Source organism: Prorops nasuta, unplaced genomic scaffold, assembly GCF_024137725.1.
Source record: "Prorops nasuta isolate Cenicafe-Biocafe unplaced genomic scaffold, Cenicafe_Pnas_1.2 PNAS00023, whole genome shotgun sequence".
In the NCBI taxonomy this organism is placed as follows: domain Eukaryota; kingdom Metazoa; phylum Arthropoda; class Insecta; order Hymenoptera; family Bethylidae; genus Prorops; species Prorops nasuta.
In genome coordinates this window covers 415621-441928 of record NW_027116820.1, presented here as the reverse complement: position 1 = coordinate 441928, position 26308 = coordinate 415621, and positions in this window count along the sequence as shown.

The window sequence follows — 26308 nt, the reverse complement described above, 5'->3', positions numbered from 1 at the left end:
ATGTGACCCACCCTAGTCCTATATAAGTACTCAATGACCCCAGGTCAGCCACCCTGGTCCAATATAAGTACTCAATGACCCCAGGTCAGCCACCCTAGTCCTATATAAGTACTCAATGACCCCATGTGACACACCCTAGTCCTATATAAGTAATCAATGGCCCCAGATGACCCACCCTAGTCCTATATAAGTACTCAATGACCCCAGGTCAGCCACCCTGGTCCAATATAAGTACTCAATGACCCCAGGTCAGCCACCCTAGTCCTATATAAGTACTCAATGAACCCTTGTGACCCACTCTAGTCCTATATAAGTATTCAATGACCCCAGATGACCAACCCTAGTACTATATAAATACTCAATGACCCCAGATGACCCACCCTAGACCTATATAAGTACTCAATGAACCCATGTGACCCACCCTAGTCCTATGTAAGTACTCAATGACCCCATGTGACACACCCTAGTCCTATATAAGTACTCAATGACCCCAGGTGACACACCCTAGTCCTATAAAAGTACTCAATGACCCCATGTGACACACCCTAGTCCTATATAAGTACTCAATGACTCCATGTGACCAACCCTAGTCCTATATAAGTACTCAATGACCACATGTGACCCACCCTAGTCCTATATAAGTACTCAATGACCCCATGTGACCCACCCTAGTCCTATATAAGTACTCAACAACCCCAGGTGACCCACTCTAGTCCTATATAAGTACTCAATGACCCCATGTGACCCACCCTAGTCCTATATAAGTAATCAATGACCCCATGTGACCCACCCTAGTCCTATATAAGTACTCAATGACCCCAGGTCAGCCACCCTAGTCCTATATAAGTACTCAATGACCCCATGTGACCCACCCTAGTCCTATATAAGTACTCAATGAACCCAGGTCAGCCACCCTAGTCCTATATAAGTACTCAATGACCCCAGATGACCCACCCTAGTCCTATATAAGTAGTCAATGACCCCATGTGACCCACCCTAGTCCTATTTAAGTACTCAATGACCCCAGGTCAGCCACCCTAGTCCTATTTAAGTACTCGATGACCCCAGCTCACCCACCCTAGTCCTATATAAGTACTCAATGACCCCATGTGACCCACCGTAGTCCTATATAAGTACTCTATGACCCCAGATGACCCACCCTATTCCTATAAAAGTACTCAATGACCCCATGTGACCCACCCTAGTCTTATATAAGTACTCAATGACCCCAGCTCACCCACCCTAGTCCTATATAAGTACACAATGACCCCATGTGACCCACCCTAGTCCTATATAAGTACTCAATGACCCCAGATGACCCACCCTTGTCCTACAAAAGTACTCAATGACTCCAGGTCAGCCACCCTGGTCCTATATAAGTACTCAATGACCCCAGGTCAGCCACCCTAGTCCTATATAAGTACTCAATGACCCCATGTGACCCACCCTAGTCCTATTTAAGTACTCAATGACCCCAGTTCAGCCACCCTATTCCTATTTAAGTACTCAAAGACCCCAGCTCACCCACCCTAGTCCTATATAAGTACTCAATGCCCCCATGTGACCCACCCTAGTCCTATGTAAGTACTCAATGACCCCATGTGACTCACCCTAGTCCTATATAAGTACTCAATGACCCCATGTGACCCACCCTAGTCCTATATAAGTACTCAATGACCCCAGGTCACCCACCCTATTCCTATATAAGTACTCAATGACCCCATGTGCCCCACGCTACTCCTATATAAGTACTCAATGACCCAATGTGACCCACCCCAGTCCTATATAAGTACTCAATGAACCCTTGTGACCCACTCTAGTCCTATATAAGTATTCAATGACCCCAGATGACCAACCCTAGTACTATATAAATACTCAATGACCCCAGATGAGCCACCCTAGACCTATATAAGTACTCAATGAACCCATGTGACCCACCCTAGTCCTATGTAAGTACTCAATGACCCCATGTGACACACCCTAGTCCTATATAAGTACTCAATGACCCCATGTGACCAACCCTAGTCCTATATAAGTACTCAATGACCACATGTGACCCACCCTAGTCCTATATAAGTACTCAATGACCCCATGTGACCCACCCTAGTCCTATATAAGTACTCAACAACCCCAGGTGACCCACTCTAGTCCTATATAAGTACTCAATGACCCCATGTGACCCACCCTAGTCCTATATAAGTAATCAATGACCCCATGTGACCCACCCTAGTCCTATATAAGTACTCAATGACCCCAGGTCAGCCACCCTAGTCCTATATAAGTACTCAATGACCCCATGTGACACACCCTAGTCCTATATAAGTACTCAATGAACCCAGGTCAGCCACCCTAGTCCTATATAAGTACTCAATGACCCCAGATGACCCACCCTAGTCCTATATAAGTAGTCAATGACCCCATGTGACCCACCCTAGTCCTATTTAAGTACTCAATGACCCCAGGTCAGCCACCCTAGTCCTATTTAAGTACTCGATGACCCTAGCTCACCCACCCTAGTCCTATATAAGTACTCAATGACCCCATGTGACCCACCGTAGTCCTATATAAGTACTCTATGACCCCAGATGACCCACCCTAGTCCTATAAAAGTACTCAATGACCCCATGTGACCCACCCTAGTCTTATATAAGTACTCAATGACCCCAGCTCACCCACCCTAGTCCTATATAAGTACACAATGACCCCATGTGACCCACCCTAGTCCTATATAAGTACTCAATGACCCCAGATGACCCACCCTTGTCCTACAAAAGTACTCAATGACTCCAGGTCAGCCACCCTGGTCCTATATAAGTACTCAATGACCCCAGGTATGCCACCCTAGTCCTATATAAGTACTCAATGACCCCATGTGACCCACCCTAGTCCTATTTAAGTACTCAATGACCCCAGTTCAGCCACCCTAGTCCTATTTAAGTACTCAAAGACCCCAGCTCACCCACCCTAGTCCTATATAAGTACTCAATGCCCCCATGTGACCCACCCTAGTCCTATGTAAGTACTCAATGACCCCATGTGACTCACCCTAGTCCTATATAAGTACTCAATGACCCAATGTGACCCACCCTAGTCCTATATAAGTACTCAATGACCCCATGTGACCCACCCTAGTCCTATATAAGTACTCAATGACCCCAGATGACCCACCCTAGTCCTATATAAGTACTCAATGACCCCAGGTCAGCCACCCTGGTCCTATATAAGTACTCAATGACCCCAAGTCAGCCACCCTAGTCCTATATAAGTACTCAATGACCCCAGGTCAGCCACCCTAGTCCTATATAAGTACTCAATGACCCCATGTGACCCACCCTAGTCCTATTTAAGTACTCAATGACCCCATGTGACCCACCCTAGTCCTATTTAAGTACTCAATGACCCCAGGTCAGCCACCCTAGTCCTATTTAAGTACTCGATGACCCCAGCTCACCCACCCTAGTCCTATATAAGTACTCAATGACCCCATGTGACCCACCCTAGTCCTATATAAGTACTCAATGACCCCAGATGACCCACCCTAGTCCTATAAAAGTACTCAATGACCCCATGTGACCCACCCTAGTCTTATATAAGTACTCAATGACCCCAGATGACACATCCTAGTCCTATATAAGTACTCAATGACCCCATGTGACCCACCCTAGTCCTATATAAGTACTCAATGAACCCAGGTCAGCCACCCTAGTCCTATATAAGTACTCAATGACCCCAGATGACCCACCCTAGTCCTATATAAGTAGTCAATGACCCCATGTGACCCACCCTAGTCCTATTTAAGTACTCAATGACCCCAGGTCAGCCACCCTAGTCCTATTTAAGTACTCGATGACCCCAGATCACCCACCCTAGTCCTATATAAGTACTCAATGACCCCATGTGACCCACCGTAGTCCTATATAAGTACTCTATGACCCCAGATGACCCACCCTAGTCCTATAAAAGTACTCAATGACCCCATGTGACCCACCCTAGTCTTATATAAGTACTCAATGACCCCAGCTCACCCACCCTAGTCCTATATAAGTACACAATGACCCCATGTGACCCACCCTAGTCCTATATAAGTACTCAATGACCCCAGATGACCCACCCTTGTCCTACAAAAGTACTCAATGACTCCAGGTCAGCCACCCTGGTCCTATATAAGTACTCAATGACACCAGGTCAGCCACCCTAGTCCTATATAAGTACTCAATGACCCCATGTGACCCACCCTAGTCCTATTTAAGTACTCAATGACCCCATGTGACCCACCCTAGTCCTATTTAAGTACTCAATGACCCCAGGTCAGCCACCCTAGTCCTATTTAAGTACTCGATGACCCCAGCTCACCCACCCTAGTCCTATATAAGTACTCAATGACCCCATGTGACCCACCCTAGTCCTATATAAGTACTCAATGACCCCAGATGACCCACCCTAGTCCTATAAAAGTACTCAATGACCCCATGTGACCCACCCTAGTCTTATATAAGTACTCAATGACCCCAGATGACACATCCTAGTCCAATATAAATACTCAATGACACCATGTGACCCACCCTAGTCCTATGTAAGTACTCAATGACCCCATGTGACTCACCCTAGTCCTATATAAGTACTCAATGACCCCATGTGACCCACCCTAGTCCTATTTAAGTACTCAATGACCCCAGTTCAGCCACCCTAGTCCTATTTAAGTACTCAAAGACCCCAGCTCACCCACCCTAGTCCTATATAAGTACTCAATGCCCCCATGTGACCCACCCTAGTCCTATGTAAGTACTCAATGACCACATGTGACCCACCCTAGTCCTATATAAGTACTCAATGACCCCAGATGACCAACCCTAGTCCTATATAAATACTCAATGACCCCAGGTCAGCCACCATAGTCCTATATAAGTACTCAATGACCCCATGTGACCCACGCTAGTCTTATATAAGTACTCAATGACCCCATGTGACACACCCTAGTCCTATATAAGTACTCAATGACCCCAGGTGACACACTCTAGTCCTATATAAGTACTCAAGGACCCCTTGTGACCCACCCTAGTCCTATATAAGTACTCAATGACGCCATGTGACCCTCCCTAGTCCTATATAAGTACTCAATGACCCCATGTGACCCACCCTAGTCCTACATAAGTACTCAATGACCCCAGGTCAGCCTCCCTAGTCCTATATAAGTACTCAATGAACCCATGTGACCCACCCTAGTCCTATATAAGTACTCAATGACCCCATGTGACCCACCCTAGTCCTACATAAGTACTCAATGACCCCAGGTCAGCCTCCCTAGTCCTATATAAGTACTCAATGAACCCATGTGACCCACCCTAGTCCTATATAAGTACTCAATGACCCCATGTGACCCACCCTAGTCCTATATAAGTACTCAATGACCCCAGGTCAGCCTCCCTAGTCCTATATAAGTACTCAATGACCCCATGTGACCCACCCTAGTCCTATTTAAGTACTCAATGACCCCAGGTAAGCCACCCTAGTCCTATTTAAGTACTCAATGACTCCAGGTCACCCACCCTATTCCTATATAAGTACTCAATGACCCCATGTGCCCCACGCTACTCCTATATAAGTACTCAATGACCCAATGTGACCCACCCCAGTCCTATATAAGTACTCAATGAACCCTTGTGACCCACTCTAGTCCTATATAAGTATTCAATGACCCCAGATGACCAACCCTAGTACTATATAAATACTCAATGACCCCAGATGACCCACCCTAGACCTATATAAGTACTCAATGAACCCATGTGACCCACCCTAGTCCTATATAAGTACTCAATGACCCCAGGTGACACACCCTAGTCCTATAAAAGTACTCAATGACCCCATGTGACACACCCTAGTCCTATATAAGTACTCAATGACCCCATGTGACCAACCCTAGTCCTATATAAGTACTCAATGACCACATGTGACCCACCCTAGTCCTATATAAGTACTCAATGACCCCATGTGACCCACCCTAGTCCTATATAAGTACTCAACAACCCCAGGTGACCCACTCTAGTCCTATATAAGTACTCAATGACCCCATGTGACCCACCCTAGTCCTATATAAGTAATCAATGACCCCATGTGACCCACCCTAGTCCTATATAAGTACTCAATGACCCCAGGTCAGCCACCCTAGTCCTATATAAGTACTCAATGACCCCATGTGACCCACCCTAGTCCTATATAAGTACTCAATGAACCCAGGTCAGCCACCCTAGTCCTATATAAGTACTCAATGACCCCAGATTACCCACCCTAGTCCTATATAAGTAGTCAATGACCCCATGTGACCCACCCTAGTCCTATTTAAGTACTCAATGACCCCAGGTCAGCCACCCTAGTCCTATTTAAGTACTCGATGACCCCAGCTCACCCACCCTAGTCCTATATAAGTACTCAATGACCCCATGTGACCCACCGTAGTCCTATATAAGTACTCTATGACCCCAGATGACCCACCCTAGTCCTATAAAAGTACTCAATGACCCCATGTGACCCACCCTAGTCTTATATAAGTACTCAATGACCCCAGCTCACCCACCCTAGTCCTATATAAGTACACAATGACCCCATGTGACACACCCTAGTCCTATATAAGTACTCAATGACCCCAGATGACCCACCCTAGTCCTATATAAGTACTCAATGACCCCAGATGACCCACCCTTGTCCTACAAAAGTACTCAATGCCTCCAGGTCAGCCACCCTAGTCCTATATAAGTACTCAATGACCCCATGTGACCCACCCTAGTCCTATTTAAGTACTCAATGACCCCAGTTCAGCCACCCTAGTCCTATTTAAGTACTCAAAGACCCCAGCTCACCCACCCTAGTCCTATATAAGTACTCAATGCCCCCATGTGACCCACCCTAGTCCTATGTAAGTACTCAATGACCCCATGTGACTCACCCTAGTCCTATATAAGTACTCAATGACCCAATGTGACCCACCCTAGTCCTATATAAGTACTCAATGACCCCATGTGACCCACCCTAGTCCTATATAAGTACTCAATGACCCCAGATGACCCACCCTAGTCCTATATAAGTAGTCAATGACCCCAGGTCAGCCACCCTGGTCCTATATAAGTACTCAATGACCCCAGGTCAGCCACCCTAGTCCTATATAAGTACTCAATGACCCCAGGTCAGCCACCCTAGTCCTATATAAGTACTCAATGACCCCATGTGACCCACTCTAGTCCTATTTAAGTACTCAATGACCCCATGTGACCCACCCTAGTCCTATTTAAGTACTCAATGACCCCAGGTCAGCCACCCTAGTCCTATTTAAGTACTCGATGACCCCAGCTCACCCACCCTAGTCCTATATAAGTACTCAATGACCCCATGTGACCCACCCTAGTCCTATATAAGTACTCAATGACCCCAGATGACCCACCCTAGTCCTATAAAAGTACTCAATGACCCCATGTGACCCACCCTAGTCTTATATAAGTACTCAATGACCCCAGATGACACATCCTAGTCTAATATAAATACTCAATGACACCATGTGACCCACCCTAGTCCTATGTAAGTACTCAATGACCCCATGTGACTCACCCTAGTCCTATATAAGTACTCAATGACCCCATGTGACCCACCCTAGTCCTATATAAGTACTCAATGTCCCCATGTGACCCACCCTAGTCCTATATAAGTACTCAATGACCCCAGATGACCCACCCTAGTCCTATATAAGTACTCAATGCCCCCAGATGACCAACCCTAGTCCTATATAAATACTCAATGACCCCAGGTCAGCCACCATAGTCCTATATAAGTACTCAATGACCCCATGTAACCCACCCTAGTCCTATATAAGTACTCAATGTTCCCAGGTGACCCACTCTAGTCCTATATAAGTATTCAATGACCCCAGATGACCAACCCTAGTACTATATAAATACTCAATGACCCCAGATGAGCCACCCTAGACCTATATAAGTACTCAATGAACCCATGTGACCCACCCTAGTCCTATGTAAGTACTCAATGACCCCATGTGACACACCCTAGTCCTATATAAGTACTCAATGACCCCAGGTGACACACCCTAGTCCTATAAAAGTACTCAATGACCCAATGTGACCCACCCTAGTCCTATATAAGTACTCAATGACCCCATGTGACCCACCCTAGTCCTATATAAGTACTCAATGACCCCAGATGACCCACCCTAGTCCTATATAAGAACTCAATGACCCCAGGTCAGCCACCCTGGTCCTATATAAGTACTCAATGACCCCAGGTCACCCACCCTAGTCCTATATAAGTACTCAATGCCCCCATGTGACCCACCCTAGTCCTATGTAAGTACTCAATGACCCCATGTGACTCACCCTAGTCCTATATAAGTACTCAATGACCCAATGTGACCCACCCTAGTCCTATATAAGTACTCAATGACCCCATGTGACCCACCCTAGTCCTATATAAGTACTCAATGACCCCAGATGACCCACCCTAGTCCTATATAAGAACTCAATGACCCCAGGTCAGCCACCCTGGTCCTATATAAGTACTCAATGACCCCAGGTCAGCCACCCTAGTCCTATATAAGTACTCAATGACCCCATGTGACCCACCCTAGTCCAATTTAAGTACTCAATGACCCCATGTGACCCACCCTAGTCCTATAAAAGTACTCAATGACCCCAGATGACCCACCCTAGTCCTATAAAAGTACTCAATGACCCCATGTGACCCACCCTAGTCTTATATAAGTACTCAATGACCCCAGATGACACATCCTAGTCCAATATAAATACTCAATGACGCCATGTGACCCACCCTAGTCCTATGTAAGTACTCAATGACCCCATGTGACTCACCCTAGTTTATATAAGTACTCAATGACCCCATGTGACCCACCCTAGTCCTATATAAGTACTCAATGACCACTGATGACCCACCCTAGTCCTATATAAGTACTCAATGCCCCCAGATGACCAACCCTAGTCCTATATAAATACTCAATGACCCCAGGTCAGCCACCATAGTCATATATAAGTACTCAATGACCCCATGTAACCCACCCTAGTCCTATATAAGTACTCAATGACCCCTGGTCAGCCAGCCTAATCCTATTTAAGTACTCAATGACCCCAGGTCACCCACTATAGTCCTATATAAGTAATCAATGACCCCATGTGACCCACCCTAGTCCTATATAAGTACTCAATGACCCCATGTGACAAACTCTAGTCCTATATAAGTACTCAATGACCTCATGTGACCCACCCTAGTCCTATATAAGTACTCAATGACCCCAGGTCAGCCACCCTAGTCCTATATAAGTACTCAATGACCCCAGATGACCCACCCTAGTCCTATATAAATACTCAATGACCCCAGGTCACCCACCATAGTCCTATATAAGTACTCAATGACCCCATGTGACCCACCCTAGTCCTATATAAGTACTCAATGACCCCATGTGACGCACCCTAGTCCTATATAAGTACACAATGACCACATGTGACCCACTCTAGTCCTATATAAGTACTCAATGACCCCATGTGACCCACCCTAGTCCTATATAAGTACTCAATGACCCCAGATGACCCACCCTAGTCCTATATAAGTACTCAATTACCCCATGTAACCCACCCTAGTCCTATATAAGTACTCAATAACCCCAGGTGACCCACTCTAGTCCTATATAAGTACTCAATGACCCCATGTGACCCATCCCAGTCCTATATAAGTACTCAATGACCCCATGTGACCCACCCTAGTCCTATTTAAGTACTCAATGACCCCAGGTCAGCCACCATAGTCCTATATAAGTACTCAATGACCCCATGTGACCCATCCTAGTCCTATGTTAGTACTCAATGACCCTATGTGACCCACCCTAGTCCTATATAAGTACTCAGATACTCCATGTGACCCACCCTACTCCTATATAAGTACTCAATGACCCCATGTGACCCACCCTAGTCCTATATAAGTATTCAATGACCCCAGATGACCTACCCTAGTCCTATAAAAATACTCATTGACCGCATGTGACCCACCCTAGTTCTATATAAGTACTCAATGACCCCAGGTCAGCCACCATAATCCTATATAAGTACTCAATGACCCCATGTGACCCACCCTAGTCCTATATAAGTACTCAATGACCCCATGTGACCCACACGAGTCCTATGTAAGTACTCAATGACCCCAGGTGACCCACCCTTTTTTTTTTTTTTTTTTTTTTTTTTTCCGACGCTTTGCGAGGTAGGGGGAAACTTCTTAAAGCCTTACGGCTTGTTAAGTACCTCCGGCGGCCGATGTTTTGGCCAGAGGTTATGTGGGATTCTAACCCACCAAAACCCCCTACCTGCCCCCCTACCCGGTACCAAGCATAGCTTATAACATCAGGTAGGAGGGTATACGCTCTACTCTACGACCGTATGCGGTCATCCCAAGACAAACAAAAACCCCAGACTCTACCCCACCCCAGAGGAGAGAGCAGCAGACTCCTCAGCTCGGACTCTACTGTCCTTGGAGGTGAGGACCCTAACCGAGAAGCTGGAAAATGCATTCCAAGCTCTCGGCGTACTCGTAACATGGGACACAAGGGTCTCCACCTCCAACGAGGGCACACCTAAAGCATCACAGAGTTCTGCTCTTTCGCATTCCCACAGGGGACACCACAACAGCGTGTGCTCCGCCGTATCCGCGACCGGATTCGGGGAGCACCAGCAGTCGGGAGTCGCCCTGCGGCCCACCCTCGCGCGATGACTCATGAAACTACCATGCCCCAGGAGCATCTGGGAAACATGGTAGTTCAAGCTTCTACAATTAGCAGCCAGCCAGGACCGGATGTCCGGGATGAGGCGGTGGGTCCACCTACCCCGACCATCCGAGTCCCATGCTGCCTGCCATCTCTCTACTAAATTAGCCCTCGCCAATCTCCGCGCTTCGGCCACGCCAGCCGAGGAGCCACCCGCACGCGACGCATCGTACACCTCCCTGCGCTCCAAAGCTAAAAGATGGGCCGGTGGTATGCCCGAGATTACTAATAGCGCACAGGACGAAGCCGTACGACACGCGCGGGAAACCCTCAGCGCCATGACCCTCTGCGCGGAGATTAGGGACCTCGCAATGGTTGGGCGAGAGGCAGCCTCAGCCCAGCAAGGCGCCCCGTAAAGAAGAATGCTGTGCACTAAATTCGTGTACAACATCCTTCCCGAGACCCCCGACCCACCCACGTTCGGCAATAAATTACTCAACGCCCACCCAGCCTTTTTGGCTTTTCCCACCATGCAATCAATGTGAAACTTGAAGGAAAGACGACGATCCAACCACACACCGAGGTATTTCGCCCGCGGGGAGACGGAAACCGTCTCGCCCCCGACCGAAAACCGCGGAGCCCGATCAGACCGCCTCCTAGAGAAGAAAACAGCCTCCGATTTGGAGACGTTCACCTCCAGGTTCCTCCCCTCAAGCCACAGAACGATACGCGACAAAGCCCTGTTAGCCTTCAACTGCAAGGACCCGACGCTTCCCGCAGACACACACAATGCCGTATCGTCCGCGTAACAAGTCAACGTGCAGCCCTCCGGGAGACTCAACCGCAGCAGACCGTCGAAACAAATGTTCCACAGGAGAGGTCCTAAGACCGATCCCTGAGGAACACCCGCCCCAACGCGCCACTGCCGTCCAGCGCACTCAATGACCCGGTCCCCCAGGTAACTGCGGACTATATCCACAATCACCCCCGGGACCGCGCCATTGGCGGCCAGGGCCTCCAAGATGGCCGCATGCGACACAGAATTGAACGCGTTCTTAATGTCGAGAAGGATTACGGCCACGCGTTTGCTCCGGTACACAGACCCCCGAAGGGCGATCCGAATAAAATTCTGGACAGCCGATACGGCATCCATGGTACTTCTACCAGGACGGAACCCGTATTGACCGTCCGCGAGAGGTGCGACCCCCTCATAAACCTCCGTAAGACGAGCGACAACTACCCTCTCGAACAACTTCCCCACCACCGGTAGGAGAGATATGGGTCTGAAGCCCCCGATCCCTTTCGGGATTAGGACAACCCTCGCCCTCCTCCAGATAGCGGGAAAGTCGCCGAGTTCCAGGCAGCGGTTGAACAACCGGGCAAAATCAGCGGGGCAGCTCATTGCTGCAACCTTAACCACTTCCGGGAGAATGCCATCGACACCAGGGGCCCCCTTTGCAGGGGACCTCCCGGCAGCCATGACAATCTCTGCTTCCGTGATGAGATCAGACTCCAAGATCGGCCTGGTGTTACCGCGAACCACGAATGGAACGCCCCCAGGCCTCACTTGCGACGTCGAGAAAAGACTCTCAATCGCAACCACCGTCTCAGACTCCGTCAGACTAGCAGATGTCTGTCTCTTCAATCTCTTGTAGGCCACCCAGAAGGGGCGACCCCAAGGATCTGCCTCCACTTCATTCACCAGCGCCAACCATGCGGCCCGCTTCCTCTCGCGTATAGCGGAGGAGAAAGCGGTTCTCGCCGTCTTATAGGCTTCGCGCAAGTGAACTTCCGTATTGGCACCCCTCGACCTCGACCACCTCCTGCGGGCAGCATTCGCTGCCTTACGGAGACGGTCGAGGTCCTCACACCACCAATACGCTGCTTTCCAGCGCTTGGCAGTTCCGTGAGCCCTGGGCATAGAAGCGTCGGACGCCCCGACGAGTCTCCGGAGATAACCCTCCGGCGAGACGCCCGAGCCGTCACCGCCGACGTCCGCCCCGGCCCTCCCCCGGCCGGACGGAGGGGAAGCCGAGCTGCTCGAGGCTATTCCCCACGCAAATGCCAATTCGCATAAGAGTGGGTCGAACCTCGAGCGAACCCAGCGCACCCCCCGCTCCGGCGAGGCAGGGCCAGGACCCCCATCCGTGAGAATCCACTGGATGAAGCGGTGATCGCTCAGAGTCTCGTCATCGAGCACCTCCCAAGAGACTACTCTCGAGGCGATCGACGACGATACCCAGGTGAGATCTATTATACTACCACGGTCGCCTGAGACGAAGGTCGGAGAACGACCTCGGTTGAGCAATGTCAACCCGAGCTGACCGCCCCATTCCTCAACAAGCTCTCCACGTCGGTTAGTGCAACCGGATCCCCATGATGTCGACCACGAGTTGAAGTCTCCACCAATGAGGACCGGCACCCCATGCTCCCTGACACTCCCCGCCAAGTCCTCCAGGAAAGCCTCGAACTCCCCGATGGGGGCATTAGGGGTAAAGTAAACACTGTACACCCTAATGCCCCCAACGAGAGACGAACAAAACCCCCGACCGGACGAGACGGATGCCAGTTTGCACGAAGCACCGGGCAGCATAGCCGAATCCCCCCCGACATCCTCCAAGCCGGTGCTTGGGAAATTACTATTCCTATGCTGCTCTGAGACAAGGCAGACCGTGTACTCGCCAGAGTACGTGCAATGGACGGCCAAGTCCTGAGCAGATCGCGAACGATTGACATTGATCTGGAGACCCTTCATGTACGTCTCGATCCTCTCCACACCCCGATCGATCCGCACGCTGAAGAGCCCCCAGCGTGATCATGCGCAAGCCCCGAGTCCCTACAGGCGAGACAACAAGGAGAACCCCTACAACTGGCAGAGGCATGACCCCCCTCCCCGCATCTCCAACACAGCCCCGAACGGTCTGTGCTGAATTTGCAGCTACCCGAGGTGTGACCGAAGTGGTGACACCTCTTGCACCGCACGATACTGGTCGCAGGGCGAACCCTGCAGACCACCCACCCAACGCGAACGCGCCCAAGCCGCAACAACTTGCCAGCCACCTCGGGTGGCATGGAAGCGCCGACGGCCCAGGAGCCCCCACCAGTTCTTCGCGGCGCGGAGACTCTAACCCCGGCTGCCTCCTCGCCCAGTGCGGCCAGAAGGGCCGCACGCACATCCTCCCCGGACGAAACCCCATCGAGGTCCCGGATCTCCACCCTCTCCATCGGAGAGAGAGCAGAGACCGGAATCCCGTTACCCAACGCCTCCGCGACCGCCCCCGCGAGCGCGGACGCGGAGCCCCCTCCTTTGTTCAGCTCAATCAGGAGGTCTCCCCTGCGAGTCCTCCTGATCGACCTGACCTCAACCCCGACCTTACCGGGGTCCACCCTTTCCTTCAGCAACCTCATCGCCCCCCCATACCCATCCGACCCGCACGCTACGAGCACGGCCTGGGCACGGGGGCGACGAGGAGGTGCCCCAACCCTACCCGAATGAGGAGGACGGGATATCGGGGCCGGCCCCAAATCCCTCCTCCCCCTTCCCTTCCGCCCAGCCACGACCGACCATTGCACCCCCTCCTCCCGCGGAGGAGATGCCGTAGCCACTGGTGGCGGGCCAGCTGCCCCAGAGGCCCCCTCCTTCGGCGGAGAAGGCGTCCCCAGGGCAGCTCCCCTTTTCGCGCCCCTTTCCCTATTGCCGCTTCCACCCGACTTAATCGAAACCCCCCTCCCCCCTTTAGAAGTCGGTGGAAGCGGAAGCGACGTCTGCGTACCCTTATTCTTCAGCGCTGGCCGTTGCACCTCTTCTCGCGCTTCGTCCCGCTCCCTCGTCTCAAGAAGCACAGGGAGAAGTGACCCACAATCCTGGGTCGCAGCTCCCTGCACCTCCTGCACAGCGGAGACGACGAGATCCCGCAGGTCCCTCACTTTTCCCTGGATGCTCCTCTTGACGCCCTTTCTCCCGTCCGTGAGTCCAAGAAGCTCCGTCATTGCTACTGACATACGCTGGATGAGCGTATGCAGTTCCTGCGCACTTCTGTCACGGGCCTCCAGGCGCAGCCGCACCTCCTCCAAGTCCATGGCTCTGGAGCCCGATCCTGCGCTAACGCCGTTACCTGTAGGGGAAGAATAAGAAGAAGTTTGGTTTTCCATAAATTAATAAATAATCACCAGCATGCGGAGCGTCTCCGAACGCGCCGCCTCAGGAAGTGGAGGGGTGATCACCATGATGCCTACCTCCATCAGACACCATGGCTTGGGGCTCAAGCCCGGGGACAAACATCCAGGCCGCCTTACACCTTCTTCCATCACTGGCATTCCGCATACCTCCGTGGGAGGACGGTGCGTAGACACCGGGATCCGACACGAGCACGACCTTACTGGAATCATCCACACATCCCTTTCGGGCAGTGTCAACACAGAGGCCGTACCCGTGTCCCCTGAAATGGGTGAAATGAGAAAAGTGATGTTATGGGGCCCTCGTCCGGAATCCGTACGACGGCAGATGACACATGAGAATGAAATGAGGCGAGGGTGAGAATACCATTTTGGTTCGCGACTGCTTATTCGTCCGTATGAAACGGCTTATTTCGCAGCTAACCGGCATATCTGCCGGCCGTCCCCCTATCCACCACCCGGGGACGCGCCTGGTAGCGTGGTAAACCGCCCCAGGAGGTGACCCACCCTAGTCCTATATAAGTACTCAATGACCCCATGTGACCCACCCTAGTCCTATATAAGTACACAATGACCCCATGTGACCCACCCTAGTCCTATATAAGTACTCAATGACCCCAGGTCAGCCACCCTGGTCCAATATAAGTACTCAATGACCCCAGGTCAGCCACCCTAGTCCTATATAAGTACTCAATGACCCCATGTGACACACCCTAGTCCTATATAAGTAATCAATGGCCCCAGATGACCCACCCTAGTCCTATATAAGTACTCAATGACCCCAGGTCAGCCACCCTGGTCCAATATAAGTACTCAATGACCCCAGGTCAGCCACCCTAGTCCTATATAAGTACTCAATGAACCCTTGTGACCCACTCTAGTCCTATATAAGTATTCAATGACCCCAGATGACCAACCCTAGTACTATATAAATACTCAATGACCCCAGATGACCCACCCTAGACCTATATAAGTACTCAATGAACCCATGTGACCCACCCTAGTCCTATGTAAGTACTCAATGACCCCATGTGACACACCCTAGTCCTATATAAGTACTCAATGACCCCAGGTGACACACCCTAGTCCTATAAAAGTACTCAATGACCCCATGTGACACACCCTAGTCCTATATAAGTACTCAATGACTCCATGTGACCAACCCTAGTCCTATATAAGTACTCAATGACCACATGTGACCCACCCTAGTCCTATATAAGTACTCAATGACCCCATGTGACCCACCCTAGTCCTATATAAGTACTCAACAACCCCAGGTGACCCACTCTAGTCCTATATAAGTACTCAATGACCCCATGTGACCCACCCTAGTCCTATAGAAGTAATCAATGACCCCATGTGACCCACCCTAGTCCTATATAAGTACTCAATGACCCCAGGTCAGCCACCCTAGTCCTATATAAGTACTCAATGACCCCATGTGACCCACCCTAGTCCTATATAAGTACTCAATGAACCCAGGTCAGCCACCCTAGTCCTATATAAGTACTCAATGACCCCAGATGACCCACCCTAGTCCTATATAAGTAGTCAATGACCCCATGTGACCCACCCTAGTCCTATTTAAGTACTCAATGACCCCAGGTCAGCCACCCTAGTCCTATTTAAGTACTCGATGACCCCAGCTCACCCACCCTAGTCCTATATAAGTACTCAATGACCCCATGTGACCCACCGTAGTCCTATATAAGTACTCTATGACCCCAGATGACCCACCCTAGTCCTATAAAAGTACTCAATGACCCCATGTGACCCACCCTAGTCTTATATAAGTACTCAATGACCCCAGCTCACCCACCCTAGTCCTATATAAGTACACAATGACCCCATGTGACCCACCCTAGTCCTATATAAGTACTCAATGACCCCAGATGACCCACCCTTGTCCTACAAAAGTACTCAATGACTCCAGGTCAGCCACCCTGGTCCTATATAAGTACTCAATGACCCCAGGTCAGCCACCCTAGTCCTATATAAGTACTCAATGACCCCATGTGACCCACCCTAGTCCTATTTAAGTACTCAATGACCCCAGTTCAGCCACCCTATTCCTATTTAAGTACTCAAAGACCCCAGCTCACCCACCCTAGTCCTATATAAGTACTCAATGCCCCCATGTGACCCACCCTAGTCCTATGTAAGTACTCAATGACCCCATGTGACTCACCCTAGTCCTATATAAGTACTCAATGACCCCATGTGACCCACCCTAGTCCTATATAAGTACTCAATGACCCCAGGTCACCCACCCTATTCCTATATAAGTACTCAATGACCCCATGTGCCCCACGCTACTCCTATATAAGTACTCAATGACCCAATGTGACCCACCCCAGTCCTATATAAGTACTCAATGAACCCTTGTGACCCACTCTAGTCCTATATAAGTATTCAATGACCCCAGATGACCAACCCTAGTACTATATAAATACTCAATGACCCCAGATGAGCCACCCTAGACCTATATAAGTACTCAATGAACCCATGTGACCCACCCTAGTCCTATGTAAGTACTCAATGACCCCATGTGACACACCCTAGTCCTATATAAGTACTCAATGACCCCAGGTGACACACCCTAGTCCTATAAAAGTACTCAATGACCCCATGTGACACACCCTAGTCCTATATAAGTACTCAATGACCCCATGTGACCAACCCTAGTCCTATATAAGTACTCAATGACCACATGTGACCCACCCTAGTCCTATATAAGTACTCAATGACCCCATGTGACCCACCCTAGTCCTATATAAGTACTCAACAACCCCAGGTGACCCACTCTAGTCCTATATAAGTACTCAATGACCCCATGTGACCCACCCTAGTCCTATATAAGTAATCAATGACCCCATGTGACCCACCCTAGTCCTATATAAGTACTCAATGACCCCAGGTCAGCCACCCTAGTCCTATATAAGTACTCAATGACCCCATGTGACACACCCTAGTCCTATATAAGTACTCAATGAACCCAGGTCAGCCACCCTAGTCCTATATAAGTACTCAATGACCCCAGATGACCCACCCTAGTCCTATATAAGTAGTCAATGACCCCATGTGACCCACCCTAGTCCTATTTAAGTACTCAATGACCCCAGGTCAGCCACCCTAGTCCTATTTAAGTACTCGATGACCCTAGCTCACCCACCCTAGTCCTATATAAGTACTCAATGACCCCATGTGACCCACCGTAGTCCTATATAAGTACTCTATGACCCCAGATGACCCACCCTAGTCCTATAAAAGTACTCAATGACCCCATGTGACCCACCCTAGTCTTATATAAGTACTCAATGACCCCAGCTCACCCACCCTAGTCCTATATAAGTACACAATGACCCCATGTGACCCACCCTAGTCCTATATAAGTACTCAATGACCCCAGATGACCCACCCTTGTCCTACAAAAGTACTCAATGACTCCAGGTCAGCCACCCTGGTCCTATATAAGTACTCAATGACCCCAGGTCAGCCACCCTAGTCCTATATAAGTACTCAATGACCCCATGTGACCCACCCTAGTCCTATTTAAGTACTCAATGACCCCAGTTCAGCCACCCTAGTCCTATTTAAGTACTCAAAGACCCCAGCTCACCCACCCTAGTCCTATATAAGTACTCAATGCCCCCATGTGACCCACCCTAGTCCTATGTAAGTACTCAATGACCCCATGTGACTCACCCTAGTCCTATATAAGTACTCAATGACCCAATGTGACCCACCCTAGTCCTATATAAGTACTCAATGACCCCATGTGACCCACCCTAGTCCTATATAAGTACTCAATGACCCCAGATGACCCACCCTAGTCCTATATAAGTACTCAATGACCCCAGGTCAGCCACCCTGGTCCTATATAAGTACTCAATGACCCCAAGTCAGCCACCCTAGTCCTATATAAGTACTCAATGACCCCAGGTCAGCCACCCTAGTCCTATATAAGTACTCAATGACCCCATGTGACCCACCCTAGTCCTATTTAAGTACTCAATGACCCCATGTGACCCACCCTAGTCCTATTTAAGTACTCAATGACCCCAGGTCAGCCACCCTAGTCCTATTTAAGTACTCGATGACCCCAGCTCACCCACCCTAGTCCTATATAAGTATTCAATGACCCCATGTGACCCACCCTAGTCCTATATAAGTACTCAATGACCCCAGATGACCCACCCTAGTCCTATAAAAGTACTCAATGACCCCATGTGACCCACCCTAGTCTTATATAAGTACTCAATGACCCCAGATGACACATCCTAGTCCTATATAAGTACTCAATGACCCCATGTGACCCACCCTAGTCCTATATAAGTACTCAATGAAACCAGGTCAGCCACCCTAGTCCTATATAAGTACTCAATGACCCCAGATGACCCACCCTAGTCCTATATAAGTAGTCAATGACCCCATGTGACCCACCCTAGTCCTATTTAAGTACTCAATGACCCCAGGTCAGCCACCCTAGTCCTATTTAAGTACTCGATGACCCCAGATCACCCACCATAGTCCTATATAAGTACTCAATGACCCCATGTGACCCACCGTAGTCCTATATAAGTACTCAATGACCCCATGTGACACACCCTAGTCCTATATAAGTACTCAATGACCCCATGTGACCAACCCTAGTCCTATATAAGTACTCAATGACCACATGTGACCCACCCTAGTCCTATATAAGTACTCAATGACCCCATGTGACCCACCCTAGTCCTATATAAGTACTCAACAACCCCAGGTGACCCACTCTAGTCCTATATAAGTACTCAATGACCCCATGTGACCCACCCTAGTCCTATATAAGTAATCAATGACCCCATGTGACCCACCCTAGTCCTATATAAGTACTCAATGACCCCAGGTCAGCCACCCTAGTCCTATATAAGTACTCAATGACCCCATGTGACACACCCTAGTCCTATATAAGTACTCAATGAACCCAGGTCAGCCACCCTAGTCCTATATAAGTACTCAATGACCCCAGATGACCCACCCTAGTCCTATATAAGTAGTCAATGACCCCATGTGACCCACCCTAGTCCTATTTAAGTACTCAATGACCCCAGGTCAGCCACCCTAGTCCTATTTAAGTACTCGATGACCCTAGCTCACCCACCCTAGTCCTATATAAGTACTCAATGACCCCATGTGACCCACCGTAGTCCTATATAAGTACTCTATGACCCCAGATGACCCACCCTAGTCCTATAAAAGTACTCAATGACCCCATGTGACCCACCCTAGTCTTATATAAGTACTCAATGACCCCAGCTCACCCACCCTAGTCCTATATAAGTACACAATGACCCCATGTGACCCACCCTAGTCCTATATAAGTACTCAATGACCCCAGATGACCCACCCTTGTCCTACAAAAGTACTCAATGACTCCAGGTCAGCCACCCTGGTCCTATATAAGTACTCAATGACCCCAGGTCAGCCACCCTAGTCCTATATAAGTACTCAATGACCCCATGTGACCCACCCTAGTCCTATTTAAGTACTCAATGACCCCAGTTCAGCCACCCTAGTCCTATTTAAGTACTCAAAGACCCCAGCTCACCCACCCTAGTCCTATATAAGTACTCAATGCCCCCATGTGACCCACCCTAGTCCTATGTAAGTACTCAATGACCCCATGTGACTCACCCTAGTCCTATATAAGTACTCAATGACCCAATGTGACCCACCCTAGTCCTATATAAGTACTCAATGACCCCATGTGACCCACCCTAGTCCTATATAAGTACTCAATGACCCCAGATGACCCACCCTAGTCCTATATAAGTACTCAATGACCCCAGGTCAGCCACCCTGGTCCTATATAAGTACTCAATGACCCCAAGTCAGCCACCCTAGTCCTATATAAGTACTCAATGACCCCAGGTCAGCCACCCTAGTCCTATATAAGTACTCAATGACCCCATGTGACCCACCCTAGTCCTATTTAAGTACTCAATGACCCCATGTGACCCACCCTAGTCCTATTTAAGTACTCAATGACCCCAGGTCAGCCACCCTAGTCCTATTTAAGTACTCGATGACCCCAGCTCACCCACCCTAGTCCTATATAAGTACTCAATGACCCCATGTGACCCACCCTAGTCCTATATAAGTACTCAATGACCCCAGATGACCCACCCTAGTCCTATAAAAGTACTCAATGACCCCATGTGACCCACCCTAGTCTTATATAAGTACTCAATGACCCCAGATGACACATCCTAGTCCTATATAAGTACTCAATGACCCCATGTGACCCACCCTAGTCCTATATAAGTACTCAATGAAACCAGGTCAGCCACCCTAGTCCTATATAAGTACTCAATGACCCCAGATGACCCACCCTAGTCCTATATAAGTAGTCAATGACCCCATGTGACCCACCCTAGTCCTATTTAAGTACTCAATGACCCCAGGTCAGCCACCCTAGTCCTATTTAAGTACTCGATGACCCCAGATCACCCACCATAGTCCTATATAAGTACTCAATGACCCCATGTGACCCACCGTAGTCCTATATAAGTACTCTATGACCCCAGATGACCCACCCTAGTCCTATAAAAGTACTCAATGACCCCATGTGACCCACCCTAGTCTTATATAAGTACTCAATGACCCCAGCTCACCCACCCTAGTCCTATATAAGTACACAATGACCCCATGTGACCCACCCTAGTCCTATATAAGTACTCAATGACCCCAGATGACCCACCCTAGTCCTATATAAGTACTCAATGACCCCAGATGACCCACCCTTGTCCTACAAAAGTACTCAATGCCTCCAGGTCAGCCACCCTAGTCCTATATAAGTACTCAATGACCCCATGTGACCCACCCTAGTCCTATTTAAGTACTCAATGACCCCAGTTCAGCCACCCTAGTCCTATTTAAGTACTCAAAGACCCCAGCTCACCCACCCTAGTCCTATATAAGTACTCAATGCCCCCATGTGACCCACCCTAGTCCTATGTAAGTACTCAATGACCCCATGTGACTCACCCTAGTCCTATATAAGTACTCAATGACCCAATGTGACCCACCCTAGTCCTATATAAGTACTCAATGACCCCATGTGACCCACCCTAGTCCTATATAAGTACTCAATGACCCCAGATGACCCACCCTAGTCCTATATAAGTAGTCAATGACCCCAGGTCAGCCACCCTGGTCCTATATAAGTACTCAATGACCCCAGGTCAGCCACCCTAGTCCTATATAAGTACTCAATGACCCCAGGTCAGCCACCCTAGTCCTATATAAGTACTCAATGACCCCATGTGACCCACCCTAGTCCTATTTAAGTACTCAATGACCCCATGTGACCCACCCTAGTCCTATTTAAGTACTCAATGACCCCAGGTCAGCCACCCTAGTCCTATTTAAGTACTCGATGACCCCAGCTCACCCACCCTAGTCCTATATAAGTACTCAATGACCCCATGTGACCCACCCTAGTCCTATATAAGTACTCAATGACCCCAGATGACCCACCCTAGTCCTATAAAAGTACTCAATGACCCCATGTGACCCACCCTAGTCTTATATAAGTACTCAATGACCCCAGATGACACATCCTAGTCTAATATAAATACTCAATGACACCATGTGACCCACCCTAGTCCTATGTAAGTACTCAATGACCCCATGTGACTCACCCTAGTCCTATATAAGTACTCAATGACCCCATGTGACCCACCCTAGTCCTATATAAGTACTCAATGTCCCCATGTGACCCACCCTAGTCCTATATAAGTACTCAATGACCCCAGATGACCCACCCTAGTCCTATATAAGTACTCAATGCCCCCAGATGACCAACCCTAGTCCTATATAAATACTCAATGACCCCAGGTCAGCCACCATAGTCCTATATAAGTACTCAATGACCCCATGTAACCCACCCTAGTCCTATATAAGTACTCAATGTTCCCAGGTGACCCACTCTAGTCCTATATAAGTATTCAATGACCCCAGATGACCAACCCTAGTACTATATAAATACTCAATGACCCCAGATGAGCCACCCTAGACCTATATAAGTACTCAATGAACCCATGTGACCCACCCTAGTCCTATGCAAGTACTCAATGACCCCATGTGACACACCCTAGTCCTATATAAGTACTCAATGACCCCAGGTGACACACCCTAGTCCTATAAAAGTACTCAATGACCCCATGTGACACACCCTAGTCCTATATAAGTACTCAATGACCCCATGTGACCAACCCTAGTCCTATATAAGTACTCAATGACCACATGTGACCCACCCTAGTCCTATATAAGTACTCAATGACCCCATGTGACCCACCCTAGTCCTATATAAGTACTCAACAACCCCAGGTGACCCACTCTAGTCCTATATAAGTACTCAATGACCCCATGTGACCCACCCTAGTCCTATATAAGTAATCAATGACCCCATGTGACCCACCCTAGTCCTATATAAGTACTGAATGACCCCAGGTCAGCCACCCTAGTCCTATATAAGTACTCAATGACCCCATGTGACCCACCCTAGTCCTATATAAGTACTCAATGAACCCAGGTCAGCCACCCTAGTCCTATATAAGTACTCAATGACCCCAGATGACCCACCCTAGTCCTATATAAGTAGTCAATGACCCCATGTGACCCACCCTAGTCCTATTTAAGTACTCAATGACCCCAGGTCAGCCACCCTAGTCCTATTTAAGTACTCAATGACCCCATGTAACCCACCCTAGTCCTATATAAGTACTCAATGTTCCCAGGTGACCAACTCTAGTCCTATATAAGTATTCAATGACCCCAGATGACCAACCCTAGTACTATATAAATACTCAATGACCCCAGATGAGCCACCCTAGACCTATATAAGTACTCAATGAACCCATGTGACCCACCCTAGTCCTATGTAAGTACTCAATGACCCCATGTGACACACCCTAGTCCTATATAAGTACTCAATGACCCCAGGTGACACACCCTAGTCCTATAAAAGTACTCAATGACCCCATGTGACACACCCTAGTCCTATATAAGTACTCAATGACCCCATGTGACCAACCCTAGTCCTATATAAGTACTCAATGACCACATGTGACCCACCCTAGTCCTACATAAGTACTCAATGACCCCATGTGACCCACCCTAGTCCTATATAAGTACTCAACAACCCCAGGTGACCCACTCTAGTCCTATATAAGTACTCAATGACCCCATGTGACCCACCCTAGTCCTATATAAGTAATCAATGACCCCATGTGACCCACCCTAGTCCTATATAAGTACTCAATGACCCCAGGTCAGCCACCCTAGTCCTATATAAGTACTCAATGACCCCATGTGACCCACCCTAGTCCTATATAAGTACTCAATGAACCCAGGTCAGCCACCCTAGTCCTATATAAGTACTCAATGACCCCAGATGACCCACCCTAGTCCTATATAAGTAGTCAATGACCCCATGTGACCCACCCTAGTCCTATTTAAGTACTCAATGACCCCAGGTCAGCCACCCTAGTCCTATTTAAGTACTCGATGACCCTAGCTCACCCACCCTAGTCCTATATAAGTACTCAATGACCCCATGTGACCCACCGTAGTCCTATATAAGTACTCTATGACCCCAGATGACCCACCCTAGTCCTATAAAAGTACTCAATGACCCCATGTGACCCACCCTAGTCTTATATAAGTACTCAATGACCCCAGCTCACCCACCCTAGTCCTATATAAGTACTCAATGACCCCATGTGACCCACCCTAGTCTTATATAAGTACTCAATGACCCCAGATGACACATCCTAGTCTAATATAAATACTCAATGACACCATGTGACCCACCCTAGTCCTATGTAAGTACTCAATGACCCCATGTGACTCACCCTAGTCCTATATAAGTACTCAATGACCCCATGTGACCCACCCTAGTCCTATATAAGTACTCAATGTCCCCATGTGACCCACCCTAGTCCTATATAAGTACTCAATGACCCAAGATGACCCACCCTAGTCCTATATAAGTACTCAATGCCCCCAGATGACCAACCCTAGTCCTATATAAATACTCAATGACCCCAGGTCAGCCACCATAGTCCTATATAAGTACTCAATGACCCCATGTAACCCACCCTAGTCCTATATAAGTACTCAATGTTCCCAGGTGACCCACTCTAATCCTATATAAGTATTCAATGACCCCAGATGACCAACCCTAGTACTATATAAATACTCAATGACCCCAGATGAGCCACCCTAGACCTATATAAGTACTCAATGAACCCATGTGACCCACCCTAGTCCTATGTAAGTACTCAATGACCCCATGTGACACACCCTAGTCCTATATAAGTACTCAATGACCCCAGGTGACACACCCTAGTCCTATAAAAGTACTCAATGACCCCATGTGACACACCCTAGTCCTATATAAGTACTCAATGACCCCATGTGACCAACCCTAGTCCTATATAAGTACTCAATGACCACATGTGACCCACCCTAGTCCTATATAAGTACTCAATGACCCCATGTGACCCACCCTAGTCCTATATAAGTACTCAACAACCCCAGGTGACCCACTCTAGTCCTATATAAGTACTCAATGACCCCATGTGACCCACCCTAGTCCTATATAAGTACTCAATGAACCCAGGTCAGCCACCCTAGTCCTATATAAGTACTCAATGACCCCAGATGACCCACCCTAGTCCTATATAAGTAGTCAATGACCCCATGTGACCCACCCTAGTCCTATTTAAGTACTCAATGACCCCAGGTCAGCCACCCTGGTCCTATATAAGTACTCAATGACCCCAAGTCAGCCACCCTAGTCCTATATAAGTACTCAATGACCCCAGGTCAGCCACCCTAGTCCTATATAACTACTCAATGACCCCATGTGACCCACCCTAGTCCTATTTAAGTACTCAATGACCCCATGTGACCCACCCTAGTCCTATTTAAGTACTCAATGACCCCAGGTCAGCCACCCTAGTCCTATTTAAGTACTCGATGACCCCAGCTCACCCACCCTAGTCCTATATAAGTACTCAATGACCCCATGTGACCCACCCTAGTCCTATATAAGTACTCAATGACCCCAGATGACCCACCCTAGTCCTATAAAAGTACTCAATGACCCCATGTGACCCACCCTAGTCTTATATAAGTACTCAATGACCCCAGATGACACATCCTAGTCCTATATAAGTACTCAATGACCCCATGTGACCCACCCTAGTCCTATATAAGTACTCAATGAACCCAGGTCAGCCACCCTAGTCCTATATAAGTACTCAATGACCCCAGATGACCCACCCTAGTCCTATATAAGTAGTCAATGACCCCATGTGACCC